General features: G+C 45.5%; 1 long non-coding RNA gene and 1 other non-coding gene across 3 annotated transcripts in view; one reads left to right on the forward strand and one right to left on the reverse strand.

Moving 5' to 3' along the window:
* The window catches only part of LOC146208332 (uncharacterized), a 674,483-nt gene that overhangs the window by 449,325 nt on the left and 205,904 nt on the right, over window positions 1-19,254 (forward strand). For both annotated transcript variants that reach the window (XR_014704761.1, XR_014704764.1), the window contains one exon: window positions 15,932-15,985. This is a non-coding gene — a long non-coding RNA (uncharacterized LOC146208332). The remainder of the gene's footprint in view (window positions 1-15,931; window positions 15,986-19,254) is intronic.
* TRNAT-CGU (transfer RNA threonine (anticodon CGU)) lies at window positions 7,186-7,258 on the reverse strand. The gene has a single exon. It is a non-coding gene; the product is annotated as a tRNA-Thr (tRNA).

The raw sequence follows: 19,254 nt of genomic DNA on the forward strand, positions 1-19,254 counted from the left end.
CCGTACTACCGGTAGTGAATATGTCTCGCGTTTACTGCGTAGATAAATGCAGATGCCGCAATGAAAACTGATCGATGAAGTCATTTAGCGCTCTTCAGCGATAGGCTGGCCGCACCGTCGACATCGTTAAGCTCAAGTTTTGTCGGAATTATCACTCCTGGAAAGAGGACTTCGCCACTCGGGAACAGAGGTGGCCGTAAGCGAAGCGAGCCGCGTAACGCGTGTCGATTGCATTTGCAAGTCCCTCACTCCAGCACGCCATGTCAAAATCGTTGGCCGACACGAAATGGAAACGCGAGTGGATAGCGCTGTTCAAGTGCAAGCGGCTCGCGGCGCGCGCCGGAAACAAAGCGCCAGCGAAGCTTGAAGAGGTCGATACTCGACGATAGAGGGAAACTGTCCATTCGCGTCGTGTTATCCGTCCGTTCTCCGCTTGTGCGATGGCGTCGTTTCGACACTCGAGGAATCGGCGTCGTCCTCGCTTTTGCACAGGAGAAAAAGAAAATATGCCGAAGGCTATTTTGAGGGGAGCGTTGCCATTTCCACGAAAGACACAATCAGATTGTTTAAATAATATTTTGTAAGCTTTACGTTAACAGCTGCACAGACCACGTGAATAAGTAGCAGTCGCCTTTCTTTATCAATATTTCTGGATTCGAACTATTTCGCACGATCGAATATAAACTGGCACATAAAGCTCGTTAAGCTCAAGACGAAACGATTCCTCTTTAAAAGAAGCCTCAAAATAGTTTGTACTTTATTGGCATAATTCATTTAAAAATGCATCTTTTTGAAGACACATTTTTCTCCTAAAAGTGAAAACCAGACGCTCGAACTCTGACCGTGTGCAACCGACATATAAATGAAATACTTTGCAACGATGGCTATGAATGCGAGGAGGTCGCCACAGATGAGGAGGCCACTATGCCACCGGCGGTTATGGTTGACCGGTTGCATTATCAGCTTCGTACGAGGGTGGTGCTGGAGATTCTTGTGGGAGGCGCTGAATTTGCAGTGAAATTTTAATTTTATTGCGTTACAATAGAGACTCCGCAGTTAAGAAAAAAATGTCCGACGTCCCCCGTAGAGCAGCTTATATTTGGCCACTTGCCAAACTGACAGGTGGAAGATGGAGAAAAAATTACCCTTTTCATTGCGTAATTTTTAGTTCATAGAATAGCTGCATATACATGCATCCAGGTGGAAAGTGACAGCGTGGATAGGGTAGTTTCTTCCCCATTTCCACGGAGCAGGAGGGAAAGGTTGGAAGGCAGCTGTCAGGTCAGGAATCGCGAAATTAAAAATTTTATAATCCCAGGAAACTGCTTCAGCCATTATGAAAATGACTAGGAGAGACTCAGATCAACTAAAAACAAAGTAAGAGCAAGGAGAAGACCTAGTGTTCACGCATATTCATCACACAATAAAAGTTGGCTGTGGTTTAGCTCTGGTTAACCCTAGTTGAATGGTGAAAGCGACGGCTGCATGGCTACGCTTGCGGCCGAATGAAGAGTTGGGTGCATAAGTTCACTCATCGGTGTTAGATCATTTTTATGCCACAGCCAGTCGCACACTGGGCACACACTTCCAAAGGGGTGATTCGTGACGCGGCGGTGAAATTCTCGCGTGGCCGACTCATGCTCGCCCAGTCTTTGTGCAAAATCTGCGCGCCGACCCCCTTCGACGTCTTCAGGTTCAACGATTAAAGCCAGACACTTCCATCTTTGCGTGCAGCGCGCTCTTCATCCGTTTCATCGGCACACAGTCCCTTAGGGGTTTCGTTGCGTTGTGGCTACGGTATACGAGTGTGAAGCGAAAGCTTTGGCTGCGGACGACCGAATGTTGCATTGAACAGAACCAGCGTTCCGTTGAACGCATCAGATTTCTTCGGCGTTTTAGGTAGTGAGGGTAAAGGTGTTTATTGCATCTAAATATGGGAGACACTTAAGCGCAGCCTTTAAGGGTATAACGCGATAGCGCAGGCTACCAGCCTATATATAGACCCTGTTTTTAACTAAGCCGCGTGAAAGTGCCTTGGTGACCTATATACATGGGTAACGTGAATACCAGGATCCTGACAGACAGATTCTGACACAACTATCTCATGTGAAACGAGAGACACAAGTTGGCAGCTTCTACCATTTGCGGCTACGCGAGCATACGCGACGAGCCGAGCTGGCTGGCGTAGTGTTGCAACAATAATTAACCACTGCCTTAATTTTGTACCCTAATCGGCTGTCTGGCATCGACAACAATGGCGCAAAAGAGGGGAACGATTTAAGGACAGTTGACGCTTTAACGCTGTAAAAGGAATAAGCAGTGAACGTGAATCAACAAGGCAAATCTACATCCAAGTTCAGCGTCCTATGTGTGAAGGTTGTTAGTAAAAAATATAGTATTAAATGGAAAGCTCCTACATTTTCCCTACTTATTCTGATGACGCGTCCGATTTGCCACGCATACTTCCAATGACGCATCTGTTCTGGCTATTAAAAACGAGGGGCTTCCAGCATTGCGGCGCTCACGTGACATCGCATAGCACATGCATACCTTAAAGCATACCTTACATAACATACCTTAAAGTGCCCGCTACACCATTCTGTATGATAATTACCTTATCGCAAGCGGACGCTGGAGTTCTCGCTCAAGTGCTACGAGATAGAACGTGACGTCAATATACCGAAAAAATTCCTGTGCTTAGCTCAAGAATTCTTCCGGTCACTAAAGAATTCATGTGCGTAGCTCTAACTGCGAAAGAGCAAGATGTTAATGTTAATTGGTTCCGAGGAATGGAAAGGCGCAGTATCTGTCACACTTGTTGCTATGGACACCTGAACCGCGCCGCAAGGGAAGGGAGCAAGATGGGAGTGAAAGTTGAGAGAAAGAGGAGCCGTAGTGGAGGGCTACGGAGTAATGTCGACCACCTGGGGGTCTTTAACGTGCGCTGACATCGCACAGCACACGGACGCCTCTTCGCTTCGCCTCCATCGAAACGCAGCCGCCGAGGTCTGCAATATTCAAAACGTGTGAAAGCAGCAACCATTGGCCATTGAACCATAGAACCTGCCAAACTTCTCTTCCGAATCGCTCCTCGCATTTTCATAAGCATCGCGGTCTCTCTCGTGGAGCCAGTCAAAACAAATCACGCGAACCAATGACCGAGGTGGTTGCGGCTGCACTTTTCAGTGCAGCCCTGCGGGTGGTATGAAAAGCCGCTACTGTTTGTGTAAAGGGGGCCGACGACGGCGGCACAAGAAAAACAGAGGGGAAAACTGTTCCGCACCCAGCTGCTCTGTGCGGCTAGGGCCGAGAGTTCCGGACCGATGTCCGGCCAAGGGGAAGAAGCCAATTGTGGCTGCACCACTTGGAGGGAGATAAAAGGGGGGAAAAAAAGAGAGGGACCGGAGACGGAGTGGGAGAAAGGGGAAAAAAAAGACAGAAAGCACGCTGATTCGGCTCTACTGAGCTGGCGAGTAAGGGCGGTGGTGGTGGTGGCAGCCATCGATTTGAGGGAGCCATTCGATAAGGCCATTATGGGTCCGATAAAAGGGCTGCTAGACGGACGCCGGTCCTTCTGTATGACGCAGTGCCTTTCTCTCTGCCTTCTTTCCTTGCGCCTCGCAATTGTCCTGCTTTTTTTCCGGCGCACAGGCGCTTCTGAAAGTCGAGTGGTCCGGTCACTTTTCGTTGTTATTTAGGTTACTTGTGTAATTGTTCTCATGATCGGTTGTTTGGCTCAAGGCATGGGCAACGTCTCAGCGATTTCTGTGTGTGCAGGTAATATGTGTGTATATATATATATATATATATATATATATATATATATATATATATATATTTACAAGATCTCTCTCCAGTCCCGACCATGTCGTTAACACCCAGTTTCTCTCGCTTTATCTTTTTTATTCTGAAAGAAGGATAGGAATTTGATCACTTCCTGAAGATAGCAGCACTTAGGCCTCGACGTGGCTCTGTGCTAAAGACGCAATTTTCTGAAAAGAGGCCAGATTATTTCAGTTGCTTTTTAGAAGATTTGAGTCCACCGGTGCTAGCAGGCGGATGAAAAAAAAAAAAAAGAAAAGAAGACAAGACGACCAAGTGCACCGCTCCACCGCGGTGGCTCTGTGGTTAGGGTGCCTCGCTGTTGATCCTAAGGATGCGTGCTCAATCTTGGCCTGGTGGTCGCTTTTCAATGGCAGGGAAAATCAAGGCGCCTGTGTACTGCGCTGTGTCAGTGAGCTAAAGACCACCAGAGGTCGAAATTTCTGGATTCCTCCACTACGGGGTCCTTCAGCGACGGAGTTGCTTTGGGACACCTCAACCCTATAATCCAAACCAAACGACATAGCCTGCCCGCCCTGCGACACTCTCTTCAATATTAAAATAAAGTAACGCAGACTCACTGCGTATGTGCTAAGTCTAAAAGCAGACTGGCTGAAAACAGTTCGGAAAAGAATTTGTCTGTAGTCAGGGGTGAACCTTTCCGACAGCTTACTTTGTTCTGCAGAAAGAGAAGCATGTGTACCTTTTGATCTGCCTAACTTAGGTGTAATAACTTTCTGTGCTATGTGACAGTAAACTATCATGTGTCGAATGTGTGCCGAGGTTCTTTTATGTTGCTAACGTTTGTTATTTGTTATTTACTTTGTGACTTTTGTTACTTTTTGTTTTACTTCCTTACTTTTTGCATTTAGTACCATTTTTTTACTGTAAATAGGCTACCGAATCTTATATTAGGGACCCTGACGCTTCCGAAACTGTGGTGCCCGCAGTGGAAGTCCAAAAATATTTGCGCAAATTATGATCCATTTGGATTGAAATTTAGTATTACTTGAAAGTTGTGCCAAGGTTTTAAACCAAGCAAAGCATCATTTAATACTTTCTACTGAGTCCTTGGTTGGTTGGTTGGTTCATAGGAAGGGAAAGGCGCAGTATCTGTCACACTTGCTCTGTGGACACCTGAACCGCGCCGTAAGGGAAGGGATGAAGGTGGGAGTGAAAGTGGATAGAGAGAAAGGGGGGCCGTAGTGGAGGGCTACGGAGTAATTTCGACCACCTGGGGATCTTTAACGTGCGCTGACATCGCACAGCACACGGACGCCTTCAAAGAAGTAGATCGGGGAAGAACTCCTATTGGAAGATAGGCTTTTATGTGGAAGATGGTGGCATTTGACAAACTTCAATATTTGCATTGAGTTAACGATTTCAACAAGGGCGCGGAAAAACTGACCAAGGCGAGGCACCTGTGTTTTTTCAGCAGTGCAACAACACTGCATACAAAATACAGTAGAAATTTGTATTTGCTCATGTTTTTGTTTTCTTTTTTACTTTTCTGAAGCGTTATCTTCGATGTATTTCGAATTATGTAAAACTCAATTGAGGAGATTAATAGGTTCTTCTAGGCACGGCTAACTGCTAGGATGAAGAAAAGGTGACAACCAAGCCACATCTGATTAAGGTAATCAAAATGCAGAACAAAAGTTTCGGGTATCACTGAAGCCACCCGTTTCTGCAACTCTCCCCCCCCCCCCCCTTTTTTTTTTTTTTTAACATCACAGACTCATCAAGCATGGCATAAAAGATGTTCTCAAGAAAAAAACAGATATGTCGCTTCCTTCGCTGTGGTGTCGTGTGGCCGCTGCTCGTCGCAGCCCACACCGCATCGTGAACGTCGCAGCAAGGATCAGTGAAGGGTCGTCGGACGACGCTGCCATCGTCGTCACGGCCATAGTGTGTGCAGCTGCCGGAAATTGAATCGCATAGTTCCGGTCGTGGCCCGTGCGCGTGCCTCCCCCTGCAAAGCTGCGTATATATACCGGGTGTCCCAACTAACTTGAACCAAGCGATACAAAATATTACATTTGAGGTAGGTCAGTGAAACCAATTGCATTCAACTGCCAGCCTCCTTGCGCACTACAGGCGATTTTTTGTTTTGCAATTACTTAATTAGCTAATTATGTTAATTTTTCTAATTGCATAAATATCGACTTTAGACCAAACATGTGAATTGGAAACTTGTAGAGCACCTTCAGAAACCCCCATTCCATTAATTGCGATAAAGAAAGTCTCACGTGTATATTTTTTTCTGGGCTCAAAAGAAAGCCCGCGAAATACAAATAATACCACGTAACTAGTGCATTTGTGCGCCGCGATTGTGGTGCTCTCAGTCGTGGTTTGAGCGAACGAAATTGCTGCGGCCGTGTCTCCTTTGCCCCGTTAAAGCGGCAGGCCGATATGCCTGCGATGGCTTCTTCGCCCGCGTCCGACAGCCGGCCCACGTGATGGTGCAAGTAGCACCCAGAGCGGCGATCCGACACCACCGGGATTCTAACAAACCCTCCTTCTCTCCCATCAGGGAACTTTAAAGCAAACGGATGAGCGATAAGGTATCAGCCACTGAATCTGCGCATACAGGCTTGGGTAAAGGGGCGAGATGACATCATGTGACTCGACTAAAATTAGCGCTGCACATTCATTTGCCGGTTTATCGTCATCCGCCTGTCGTGATGTAGGCTGCTGCGGTGCGCAGGCCTGGTCAAGATCGCAGTGACGACGGCCGAGCTCGAGCTCGCTCCAACCATCGCCAACATTTCTGCCTGCCGCTGCAACGGGACCATCGGGTCACTGCCGCAGCTGATTTCGTTCGCTCAAACCACGACTGAGAGCACCACGAGCGCTGCGCTCAAATGCGCTAGTCACGTGGTATTATTTGTATTTCGCGGGCTTTCTTTTGAGCCCGGAAAAAAAGATACACGTGAGACTTTCTTTATCGCAATTAACGGAATGGGGGTTTCTGAAGGTGCTCTACAACTTTCCAATCCACATTTTTGGTCTAAGCTGAATATTTATTAAATTAGAAAAATAAAATAATTAGCCAATTAACTAATTGCAAAACAAAAAATTGCCTGTAGTGCGCAAGCAGGCTGGTAGTTGTATGCAACTGGTTTCACTGACCTACCTCAAATATATTTTTTTGTAACCCTTGGTTCAAGTTAGCTGGGACACCCGGTGTATATATATACACGAAGGAAAGAAGCCAACAGTCGGCGAGGCGAAGGAAAGCGTTGGGGATGGTACTTTATGTATTTTTTTTAATGTTTACTTGGATAGGATAATCGCAGAAATTAGTAATGTAATCTGTTTAGGGGAAATATATTTAGACACAAAGTAGAAGAAAAAACAACGTGCCGATGGTGGGATTCGAACCCACGACCTCCGAATAACGCGTCCGGTGCTCTTCCAACTGAGCTACATCGGCCGCTGTCCCCCCTGCTACTTTTCTTGGGTATTTATGTTGTCTGTATACGAAACTTGAGAGTGTTCACCAGCGCCACCTCAGCCATAGCGGCGGACGTGGGACGTCCTTTGTTACCGCCAGCGTCACGTAGAACGTGATCAAGGGCGAGGGCGAAAGCTGTGCTAGAACCCTCTTACGCAACCTATGGCTTCAAGACTGCCAGAACCGAGATCCCCGTAAGCTACAAGCAGATCAATCAAGTTGAAATGAGGGTGCTCGTTATAATACATGAAGGAAAGAAGCCAACAGTCGGCGAGGCCAAGGAAAGCGTTGGGGATGGTACTTTATGTATCTTTTTTTAATGTTTACTTGGATAATCGCAGAAATTAGTAATGTAATCTGTTTAGGGGAAAGATATTTAGACACAAAGTAGAAGAAAAAACAACGTGCCGATGGTGGGATCCGAACCCACGACCTCCGAATAACGCGTCCGGTGCTCTTCCCACTGAGCTACATCGGCCGCTGTCCCCCCTGCTACTTTTCTTGGGTATTTATGTTGTCTGTATACGAAACTTGAGAGTGTTCACCAGCGCCACCCTCAGCCATAGCGGCGGACGTGGGACGTCCTTTGTTACCGCCAGCGTCACGTAGAACGTGATCTACTTTGTGTCTAAATATCTTTCCCCTAAACAGATTACATTACTAATTTCTGCGAGTATCCAAGTAAACATTAAAAAAAATACATAAAGTACCATCCCCAACGCTTTCCTTGGCCTCGCCGGCTGCTTCTTTCCTTCATGTATTATAACGAGCACCCTCATTTCCCCTTGATTGATCTGCTTGTAGCTTACGGGGGTCTCGGTTGTGGCAGTCTTGAAGCCAGAGGTTGCGTAAGAGGGTTCTAGCACAGCTTTCGCCCTCGCCCTTGATCACGTTCTACGTGACGCTGGCGGTAACAAAGGTCGTCCCACGTCCGCCGTGGCGCTGGTGAACACTCTCAAGTTTCGTATACAGACAACATAAATACCCAAGAAAAGTAGCAGGGGGGACAGCGGCCGATGTAGCTCAGTTGGAAGAGCACCGGACGCGTTATTCGGAGGTCGTGGGTTCGGATCCCACCATCGGCACGTTGTTTTTTCTTCTACTTTGTGTCTAAATATCTTTCCCCTAAACAGATTACATTACTAATTTTTGCGATTATCCAAGTAAACATTAAAAAAAATACATAAAGTACCATCCCCAATGCTTTCCTTGGCCTCGCCGACTGTTGGCTTCTTTCCTTCATGTATTATAGCGAGCACTCTCATTTCCCCTTGATTGATCTGCATATATATATATATATATATATATATATATGCTGCTCAGCTCCGCGTCGAGCTTCGCGGAGTTCCGGAGTTCCATCGGCTGGGGCACGGAATCCAAAGCACGGCTTTATCATTTTCTGCTTTTTTGTTTTTTTTTGCTTTTTGAAGGAAGAGGGTACGCAGGAAGGCGTTAAGACATAGGGAGAGTGTCATCGGAGAAGGTTTTTAAAGAAAAAAAAAGGAAGAAATGGAATCGCTGTGAGGAGTCTACATGAGAAAGGAAGAGAGAGTGAGCGAATCGAATTTATCTCGCTCAAGACAAAAGCGGCGCGATGAAGAGCGAAGCTCGGCAACGCAGTGATGTGAGAAAAAAGGCCTTTCTTTTCGATGTGAGCAGCACAATGGTGCTTTTTGAATGTCGAAATTCAATGCGCCTAGCTTTCTAGAAATTCCGGATCGAGAGCCCCTTCGGTGCGCTTCCGAGCCCATATTTCTTCGTCCTAAATGTGTTACAGTGTGATTCTACGTAAAAGACAGATTGCTAGGATTAGGCTAGCGAAGATTTGTGGGGCTGTCGCAGCATCCGTAGGTGAATACCCACCGTGCGGACAGAATACGGGGGCTTAAGTTGTGTACGAAGCTTAATCAGCTATAGCTGTATTTGAATGCACATTAGGTAAATTGAAAGACGCTTTTACGGCAGGTTTTCTTTTTCAACATCAGCTTCTGACTATCTGTAACTAATTAAAATCAAGTAGCGCATCTCTTGCACTCACTGTCAGTTTCATGCAGAAGAAGGCGTCGCATTTCTTCGCGATGCAAGGCTTTAGGAAATGTTTTTTTGTTTCTTCGTTTCAAAGCTGATTTTTGATTGAAATATTTTAATCAACTAGATAATTAGCGGATGTACGCTGTATATCTAGACTTCTGCGACAGAGGGTTTACTTTCCTGTAAACATTTTTTTCTATCTTGAACTCGATTTCACGAATTCTTTAAGTGGTCGCTGAAGCATCCAGTGTGCGTGTATGGCGCACATACACAACAGATACACATAATGTAAAAGTAAGTTATATTAGAGGTGCAAGATGCCGGGCTAGTTGGTACTGCATCGTGCATCGTGTTTCGTCCCGTCCCTTGCGCTGTTTTATTTCATTAAGGTATATTAGGCGGCTAAGTGTGGCGCTTTCAGTCTTCTACTACTACTAGTACTATGTCAGTCCAGCGTTCCGGCCGAGTGCTTTAAAAATTCGTGATGTTCATTTTAAGATAAAAAAAAAATTATTACAGGAAAACAAACTCTCCACGCCGAGGGTCAAAGACGACGACATAAGGGACTCGCTGGCTAGACGAGCGGCAGCGAGTTTTTTATAACTTACGCGGACATTACAAGTAATTTACGCATCTGCACAAGGGCACTTCCGGGACCCGCCAAAGGTCTCGACAGATCTGAGCAGTGCCACCTTAGACGGCTCCAAACCGGGTGTTTTCTAAATCCCGCCATATGAAGACACCTGGACCCGATATTCACGGGTAGGTGCAAATTCTACGGGCAGTATGCTCACCTATACCCCATGGTGGGGGACTGCCGGAAAAATACAAAATAAAAGGTTATAAAACAGCCAACTAGGGAGGGCTGGGAGGCGGCCCTGTCCAGCTAGGACCTGGAGGCCCAGCGAGACCTGGTCCAAAGAGCTCGAGCAGCGGTGGCGACCAATGGCGTCCCGGAATAGGGTCTGCTACTCAGTCCAGAAACATACGCACCTCCCTTCTCAAATAATTTCACTGTAAATAAATGTTTTCTCCTCCTCCTTTCTTGTAAACATTTTTTCTACCTTGAATTCAGTTTCACAAAAACCCCATAAACGAAGCCAGTTTAATTTGACCTTGGTTTTTGTGGTTTAGTCTGGCAGAATCGCAGCAAATACTATCAATTGATGATCGCGAAGTTCGGACAAAAACATTGACAATTATTTGCAAATCACAAGCAGGTGCAAGACAAATTCTCTGAAGCGTCTGTTTGCTTCCCGAGACAAGGGTAGTTGTGCTCTGACAAGACAATAATATATGAAAAAAGCATACCAAAAACAAATCAGAGGAAACGTTAAGCCCTGGCCTCTAGACGACTTTATTATATAGTCAGGCTATGCGACAGCCCCTTTTGGCTGCTCTCTCAATTTTCTTTCCCCATCCTAATCCGGGCTCGCGACTGCACTGCATTGTGCGCCGTCGCTCCGGGTCCGTGTTAATGGGCGGTCATGCATTGAGATCGGCTAATTAGAATAAGGGGCTTCGCTCTTCCAGGAGCCCCCTCCCGCTCCTCCTCCAAATCACTCCTCCTTCTTCATCACCATGGCACACGTCGCAGCTGACGTACTGGCCTCATCTCCTCTGCTTCCTCCACCCCCTCCACGCATCGAAGGCTCCTCCAGCCATCGGTGTTTGCGAATGACTTGCGCCAGCAGGGGTCAGACTCACGGCTTCATTACAGTGGAGTGTGTGCTCAAGCGACACGCCGAACACGCTTGGAGTGGCTTCGCAGCGAGCCAACGAGAACGACGCGAGTACGGACCTTTGAACGCCGGCGGCGGCAGCGGCGCGGTCCATTATGTGCGCGCCGGCCTTTCAGGTCCGCTTCAAAGGCGCCGCGGAGGTGTTCAGGTTTGTGCCCAGGCGGAGGCGGTCAAGGCCTGCTCTTGCACTGTCCCTCAAGACGTCTTGGCGCAACGAGAGCGTATTTAAGGAGTATATAGGGGACTCGTTGAAGGCTGAGAAGTAAACGAGATGGGATGTAACGTTACACTGTCTCCGCAGTTGCTGCTACCGGTCGAGCCTGGTGAGGGATTGGCGTGTGCTAACATTCGCGCCAGTAGTCAAACTGTATGCTACATATTTTGTCTTTTGTAGACCTCTTAATTTCAGTTGAGCCACACAGTGATTGGCCGAGTACCCAACATTGTTTGGAGGGAGTGCTGCATTGATCAACATACAGCTACTCTGTATGCTCTCGCTCCTCCTTTTTATCGTTAATAGTACAGATCTCCTATAAATGCTGACATTTCGAAAAGTTCGGTTGAAAAACGGGTAACGCTTGAAGTGTTCTATTATTTACTATAACCTTTTGGCTTTTATAATGAGCTGTGTACGTCTGTTTAGTATATTTGCAGTTCACTGTTTATCAATAATGGGTTGTTGTTGTTGTTGTGAGAGGGAAATAGGAAGAAATAGAGAAAGAGCAGCCCTAATTCAGAGAACTGTTCTTAGCCTCACGTATCGAAATATTTTTGTAAGACCTGTCAGCAATGACAAGTTCCCGATAACTACAAAGCAGACTTTTAATGCTGCCTATAATCTTGAATTTTCTCTTTGTACGGTCTCAGCTCAGATATGGGCAGAATTGAAGCTTGTAATAAACTCTACCTTTTTCGGCTCATTGCAGAAATTTATCGCTTAAATAATCTCACAACATAAGTAGATGAAGTATACCTCTTACAGACTAACGTTCCCAGTACATCATTCTATATGCGTCAACGCTGAGTTCTGTTACTTACGTACCTAACGTACCATAGGGCGGGAAAAAAAACACCACCATCCCTCTTCGGGGACGGCAAATAGAAAATTATTGTTGTTCCAATCCTAAGTGTTCACTGTTGCTCGGTGTTACTTGTGTAAGAGTGCCTTCTGCTGCATTATACTGATGGTCACGCAGTTGGTGTCAGTAACACCATGTTCTGCTTGTCTTGTTTTTTGTTTTATGTTTTTGTTTCATTTTTTTTTTTGTGTTTCATGATTTACTGCAAGCGAGCCCCACTCCCCTAGGTAATGTTTTATATTTAGGCCAAGAATAAAAATTAATAAAAAGCTGTGCCTTCAACATATGAGCGTCAGTGAGACCTAAAGAGGCTGGAAGATGCAAGAATACTTACTGCGATTACATGGAAGTAGGTCGTCACGTTTTGTTAGGCTGTCTTTTTTTTTCTTTTTGAAGGGCATCAGCCTCTTGGATGCGGAGCTTTATCCACTGTAGTGCGCTATACGTAACGCAGCGCAGCTGAAATATGAACAGACAAGTGAGTAGCATCGCATAATCTACTGTATGTTATTTACTAGCCCCATTTTTTCTCACTAATATTTATCAGCTGGTTATATACGCGCCAGGTACGTGCATGGGTGCTCAGCAAGGCATGGCACACAGGAAAATTCTCATTCGTTAGCGTGTAATATTAAAAATTAAGACAACTGAGGAAGACACGCTTCTGGAGGGAACCCAGAACTGCGGCGCAATGTACACAAACACGAGGATAGAAGCACCACCACCACCACCACCAACTCGTCCCTCAAGCTGTTATTCTGGAGGGAAGCATGCATTCGTGTAAAGTAAAGTGGATGCCAAAAATTCACCTCGATTTTCTGGGCTCGCAATTCGCTAACGAAACAGAGAAAACACCTGGTCCTACCTTACTATAAAGTAGCTTACCGGGATTATACCTGCGAAAACGAACCTGAAAAAGCTCCCTCGAACTCACACGCCCAAACGTGCGAGGCAGTCCAGGAAAGAGATAGCTAGGGAATCAGAACGGAAAATATGAAAATACCGCGCGAGAAAGTGTGCGTAAAAGCAGGAAAAGCAAAAAAGGAAGAAAAAGAAAGGGTGGGGGGCGTTGCAATGGTGGTTCAGAAAGGAGTAGCTAGGGCGGTAGATCAAGCCAGCTTTACCCCGCATGTCATTTGCACGCGGAATGAGGACCTCCTAGCTGCGAACCGCTGGCTCCCCAAACGCGCAGAGGAGCCACTGACGCGAATGTAGCCGTTTCTATTCAAGCATAGAATAAATCCAACCTGGAGAGACCGCGCGCTGAAAGCAAAAATAAATAATTATGGGAAAGAGAACGGTAAAAGCGGAGGAGAGAAGTGGAGCGTGAGAGACTGTTGACTCACCTCTCCTTTTTGCGTATATCTGCGAGCGGGCTGAGAGAACACGAAGGGTTGAAATGTAAGAAAAATGTAAAGAAAACCAAAGAGTCTATGTGTTATCTGAGGCATTCCGGTCCGTAAATCACGGTACTGAGCTACAGGCGAGAGTTGGCCGCATGCCAAGTGACGTAAGAAAAGTAAAACAAAAGCTAGGCTTATCTATTTAGATACAGGAGCAATAAAAATCGCACTCTCGGAAAAAAATGGATGGATATAAGAGTCTAAAGGGCCTGGCAAAGCGGAGAAGGTTGATACACGAGCTCAAAGAAGGCATAAAAGGATCTCTTATGAATAAGCGGGCTGATATTCGTTCCCTGCCTCCGAATAATGGAATACATTCTCACAACACTGTTTCGCTTCAACTTCAGGATATGAGCTTGCTTTGGTTTATTCACCTATGCAGAAAAACACGCAAATGAAACTAAACTGTAGTCAACATGGCTTTAAGATGCTATAAACACCGCTAAAACGTTCAGACAACGGTAGGAATTGGCTCGAATTTACGCTCTAAGCACATATTTTATACTCTTTAATAATAATGACGGCCGTATTGCTTGCACGTTTCCTGGGATTCATTCTTTTTGCAATTATATAGTTTCGAAAAAACCGGCTGCTGCTTAAGAACTGCTGCTGCAGACATGGAACCATGAACTTAAAAACTACTTCCTGCTCTCGGGATGGAAAGGACGAGGGGAAAGGGGGCACGATTGAAAATACTGAGCTCGCTCAGCCATGCACAGCGGGGAGATTCAGGGAAGCCAAGCTGGTCGGGTATTGTTGTTACGTCACGACCAGATGACGTGACCTATGCGGGGGCCTTCTGGGCGTGCTGTATGTGCGCGTCATTGCTCTCCTCTCCATCTCTCCTGTTTCTTTGCATTTTTGTTTTGTTGTTGGATCAGGCGCTGTGGACTCTAGAGGTTTTGCACGGCGATTGAGAGCTGTTCCAGCGAGACAGATCAACCAAGCATCGTTTCTGGAGGTGTGCATTTTCAGTGCACACTTGTGCTGCTTTATCTGTGCCGCTTAAAATTTTATTGTGTCGGCTTAAATTGTTTGTTCAGTTTTCCTCTTGGACTCCTTTCCTTAGTGTTTTAAACGAGAAAACAAGGCTTTTTTAACAAATATAACTGTGAGGGCTTTCTTCGCTCAACTGGAAATTTGTTCTGCACGCTATATGTGGAACGACCAGGGCAAAGTGGATGAAGGTTCCCAGTCACTAAATGTTATTTTCATGTCGACTTCTTTTAACTGCATTATTTTAACTTAGAATTAACAAGTATTAAAATGCAAACTTAACGCTTTAATTTGTGTTGACACCTGACAACTTCGCCAGCTTTGCAAGAAAATTTTATACTTTTTTATTTTCCCCTTCGTTTTCCTTTTTTACTGTAAATGCTGCGCACTTTTGCCTATTTAGGGGTTGAAGCAAAATGTTTTAAAAGGACGCTCTTAAAGTCTTTTTATTACTACACATTTTTGGTTCCCATTCTCCTAACACTTGTGGAAAGATAGTTCACAATCCGCGGGGAATCTTAGGCCGAAGGCTTCTTTTTTCTTTTTTTTTTTTATCTAACAAAATAATACTAACGTACTGCTAGGACCATTCTACAGAAGCAGCGACCATAACTCCTGATTTCCTCAACTGATCTAAAAAAAAAAATGGGATTCGTAAGCCTGACTTGATCGCTAGGTGTGGTTGGCGGTTGTGTGACGCATTCATCTCCCTTTGCGAGCCGAACGGGTGACATACAAAGGAGTCACGTAGGCGTTTAGGTGGAGTGTGGTCAGCGCTGAAAAACGTTTGAGCTTTCCTCTGAGCTAGAAAAGCGGTGGGATGAGGAGTGAAGAATGTAGGCGTCGCGCCTTTAGAAACTTGCTCTTGATATTACTTTTTTTTTTTTTCTAGTGATTGGGTACCCTACCTTATTGCAACTCGTGTCTCCAAGCTGCAGGGTGCCAACAGCACGTCTTACATCCTAGAGGGTATTGTGTGGCGCCAGAACTAACTTTTCAATTTTGTTTTCAAAATGTTTACTGCGGGGCTTCGGGAGAAAAACGCTGGCCTCGACAAGTTAAGCAGATGCTTTGAACGCACCTTTTCTTTTCCTTCAAAGCAGTCTTCCATGAGCGACAAACAGGTCAGGGTGACCTGCGGAGTTCAAAATCAGCAGTGCGCGTTATTGCCCTTTCATAGCCTTGGATGTATATTTGCAGCATATGTTTCATATCTTCTTTCTTGCTCTGTTTTTGTTACCTTATGAAACAATAGTGAAGTAGAGCGTGTTTCGGTGTGCGCCCTCAAACCATATTTTTGGCTCCGGCAATGAAATTATTGGAAAACTTAAGGCAAAAGAAACAATGACATAGGTGATATTATTCTAGTTTGACCATATTGTATTCTTTTTTTCTTTGCAGGACGTTCTCTATCTTCTTTAAAACCGCGTGAAAAACTCTACAAGTCTTCACCAGGTAAGTACTTTGTTTATGATCGCACCGTTTAACAACTTGTATAGCTGTTTGCAGTGCGATACATACTTCTTTGTGTTAATAACTGAAAATTCACTTTTTTGTCGGCGCCACATAAACTGCACTTGCACACAAAGCTATTCTGATGTAACAGTATTTATCTAGCATTAAAAGTGCTGCAGCGTAATTTGTTATTAAATTTTCAGTTCTCAAACTGAACTGAAATTTAATTTTTTTGTCTCAAATTGAAGGTTCTTAGATGGAATTAAATGCTTAGTCTAAGAAATACGAGGACATTTTGGATACGCTTCAATTGGTTAAACCCATATTTATAACTCTTGTTGGGAGTTTTACTGGCGATGTGGGAGCAGGGAAACCACGTTTTTCTCTTTCCTTTAAAACATTTTTTCGTCGTTCTTTTTTTCACTAAATGTAGAAATAAAATTTGTCGATGCCACATTACCTTTATTTCATACCCAAGTTCTTTTTCAAGTAGTTATTATCTTTGAAATTTCCCTCGACCATGAGAACAAGCTATTTATTTGGCTATGCTCAGAACTGTTTTCATACCGACAAAATCCAATTGTTTCTTGCCTTTCTGATTTTGTCTGTATTTTATACTGCACGTTTATTTACTATCCCTAGAAATGAGAGCCAACTATAGACGCTGTAATCACGTTCACAAGTTCATTTAAAAAGTCTTCATAGCTTTCGCAGTACAGGCCAATGAAAAATAAATGTACCCGCAAAGCTGGATTACGAAAGGGAAATTTTTCCACTTTTTGACTTTCGTGTCGGAATCATTCGAACGAAGAGAAACAATTTATCTAAATCTCTCTTCATGCGAAACACGTGTAGGAGATCTGCTCCCGAATGCGGAGTGTTTACCGTAGATTGGAAAGTAGTGCAGCTCAAGACCGAAGTCAAACGCCAACTGCACAAATAAGAAATACTCTGAGTTTGAGAGGTTCGAGTGAAAAGCTGAAGGACGATCCTGAAACGCCGAGCTCGGAGTGCATAAAGTGCACACAAACTAACATTTGCACACTGCGCGTATTTTTCTGTGCTTCTTCCGGCTGCAAATCCCATCGACACGCCAGGGCGCATCCGCAAACACGAGCGACACTGGTAAACGGTGCATCCCAGTGCAAGCCACATCAGCACGTGTCGCGCGTTCGGCCACGAGAGAGCTTCTACTAGTGTCATCTCAGAAGTCAACATCTGGGTTCCATTGAAGCGATGGGTTCAGCTTGTGTATCTCCCAAATGGGAGGCCACACGAGGTAGGCTAGAGAAATGAACTTCCCGTGCACTCTCGAGACAAAAGAACACGGAAGTAAGATATTCATGTTATGTTTACACACGCGTGCACGCACGCATGCAGACGCTTATAAACAGAAAGAAACAGGACGAGGAGGAGGAGGAGGAGGAGGAACAGACGCTTTGACAATGCGTCTTTTCTCTTCTACAGTTACGCGCCACACTTCGCGCGCAATGTGCACGTATCGACGGTTCTTATATGTTATATGTACTAGCCCGGCATCCTCCGGAGCTCAGCTGAGCCTTGTTTTGGGTGAAAAGAGAACGAGCGGGAACAAGAAGCTCTCGTCTGTGGCGTAAACGAGTGTTCTCGCGTCCCGGTGGAACGCAAATGAGCTCGGCGCGACCGCGTTTTCCGCCGAGTAGCTTGCGTCGACCCAGCAAGCCCCCGAGGTACGTACAAGCTTAGCCCCTTTCAACTTTCGCGGAGTTTGCGCTTTCTCCTCGAGACTATGAGAGCAGCGATACGCGGGCTCGCTGTGTTCGACTGCTCTGGGGTCGAAATGCGTGACTTTCTGCGACTGACAAAATGGTGAAGGGTTCAGGGGAAAGGACGGTTACGTGACGCATAGCTGAACTCGTCTACTGAGACATCAGTCAGTTCCAGGCTTTTTGAATTATTCGAAGGGAATTGCTACCTTAGAGGGCGCCTTTCGTTCACGTCGGTTTATTTCGTGGAACCATTTCACTTCTTAATATGAAACGTAGGCTGCTCGTCAGCTTGTCTGCCGCTGAACGCATGAAAGTTGCTTCGAGAAATGCGGCCGACAGGAGCTGCGAAGCTTGCCGAGTGTTATGAACACAGTAAACATGCACCTTGAAACTAAAATCGCTCAGAATGAGACCTCTCGCGCTAATGACAACTGTCCGCATTTCGAACTGCGGAATCTGTACAATCACCAACATGCCTAATCTGAGCGCTCAAAGTACGTTTTCACCCTCCACACTTCAAAAAAAAAAAAAAATGAAAAGCGCTAAATCTTACTTTTGCAGTTGGGTGGACATGAACTGCGAGAATTCAGATTTTAGGAGAATAGTTAACCCAAGATAGAATAACCATTTACTTAAACAAAGCTCGTTTTTAGCAATAAAATAATGTGAAACGACAAGATAAGGCTCTTCCACTGTACCGCAATGCCAGTGAATCAATGCACTTCTCAATATTATGAATACCTTGCAAGTGCTGTCCTTATAGAGTCCTCTAAGGAGATCGTAACCAGAACTGTGAAACAGGAATTTGTTCACAAAAATGCTTTTACAATGTCATTGCTAATTTATTGCTAATTAAAACCACTTTATATTGCTACAACGCGCCCAGGGTAATAACGTCCGAACTTGACGCTTTTGAAACAAACCGAAACGCAGCTCTCAACCATACTGCAAAGTCAATCATAAACTAATCAGAACTGCGTTCAAAGCATGCTTAATATTAAAGTTAGGCGATTTCTGCCATCAGTCGACCACGCACGTTACTTGCCAGTGATTGCGAAAAGGCAGTTCTGCTAGGCTGACTCCTCCCCGCATACCAGACAAGGCGTCTAGGATGGTGACGCTTTTACGAGTTTGCGGCGACACGCCGAGCGGGAGAAGGGGCGAGTGTGGCGCTCTTTACGCCTTTGCTTTGTTCATTTATTTAGTGGGAAAGGAAATCTGCGGAGGAGCGTACACGAGCCCTTGTCGACGCGCGGCTGTCACGGGTGCTCTCACGTCGGCTACCGAGCGAGGTTCTCGCACCTACACCGGCGGTCGTGGCCTGCATTCTTCTCCCCCCAGCAAGTGCCAAGCGATGCATCATTGAGGCAATAGGCGGGGAAACACTCTTCGTGGAACGACGCCAGATGGTGGGCCGATTAGGGACTCGCGGAGGACCCATTCGCGGAAGTCAGTTGATGGTTTCGCAACGACACTAGTGGTAAAAAAATAACGACGACTAAATAAAGAAGCGCGATTCTT

Source organism: Amblyomma maculatum, chromosome 1, assembly GCF_055883805.1.
Source record: "Amblyomma maculatum isolate TAMU_Amacu chromosome 1, ASM5588380v1, whole genome shotgun sequence".
NCBI classification, from domain to species: Eukaryota; Metazoa; Arthropoda; class Arachnida; order Ixodida; family Ixodidae; genus Amblyomma; species Amblyomma maculatum.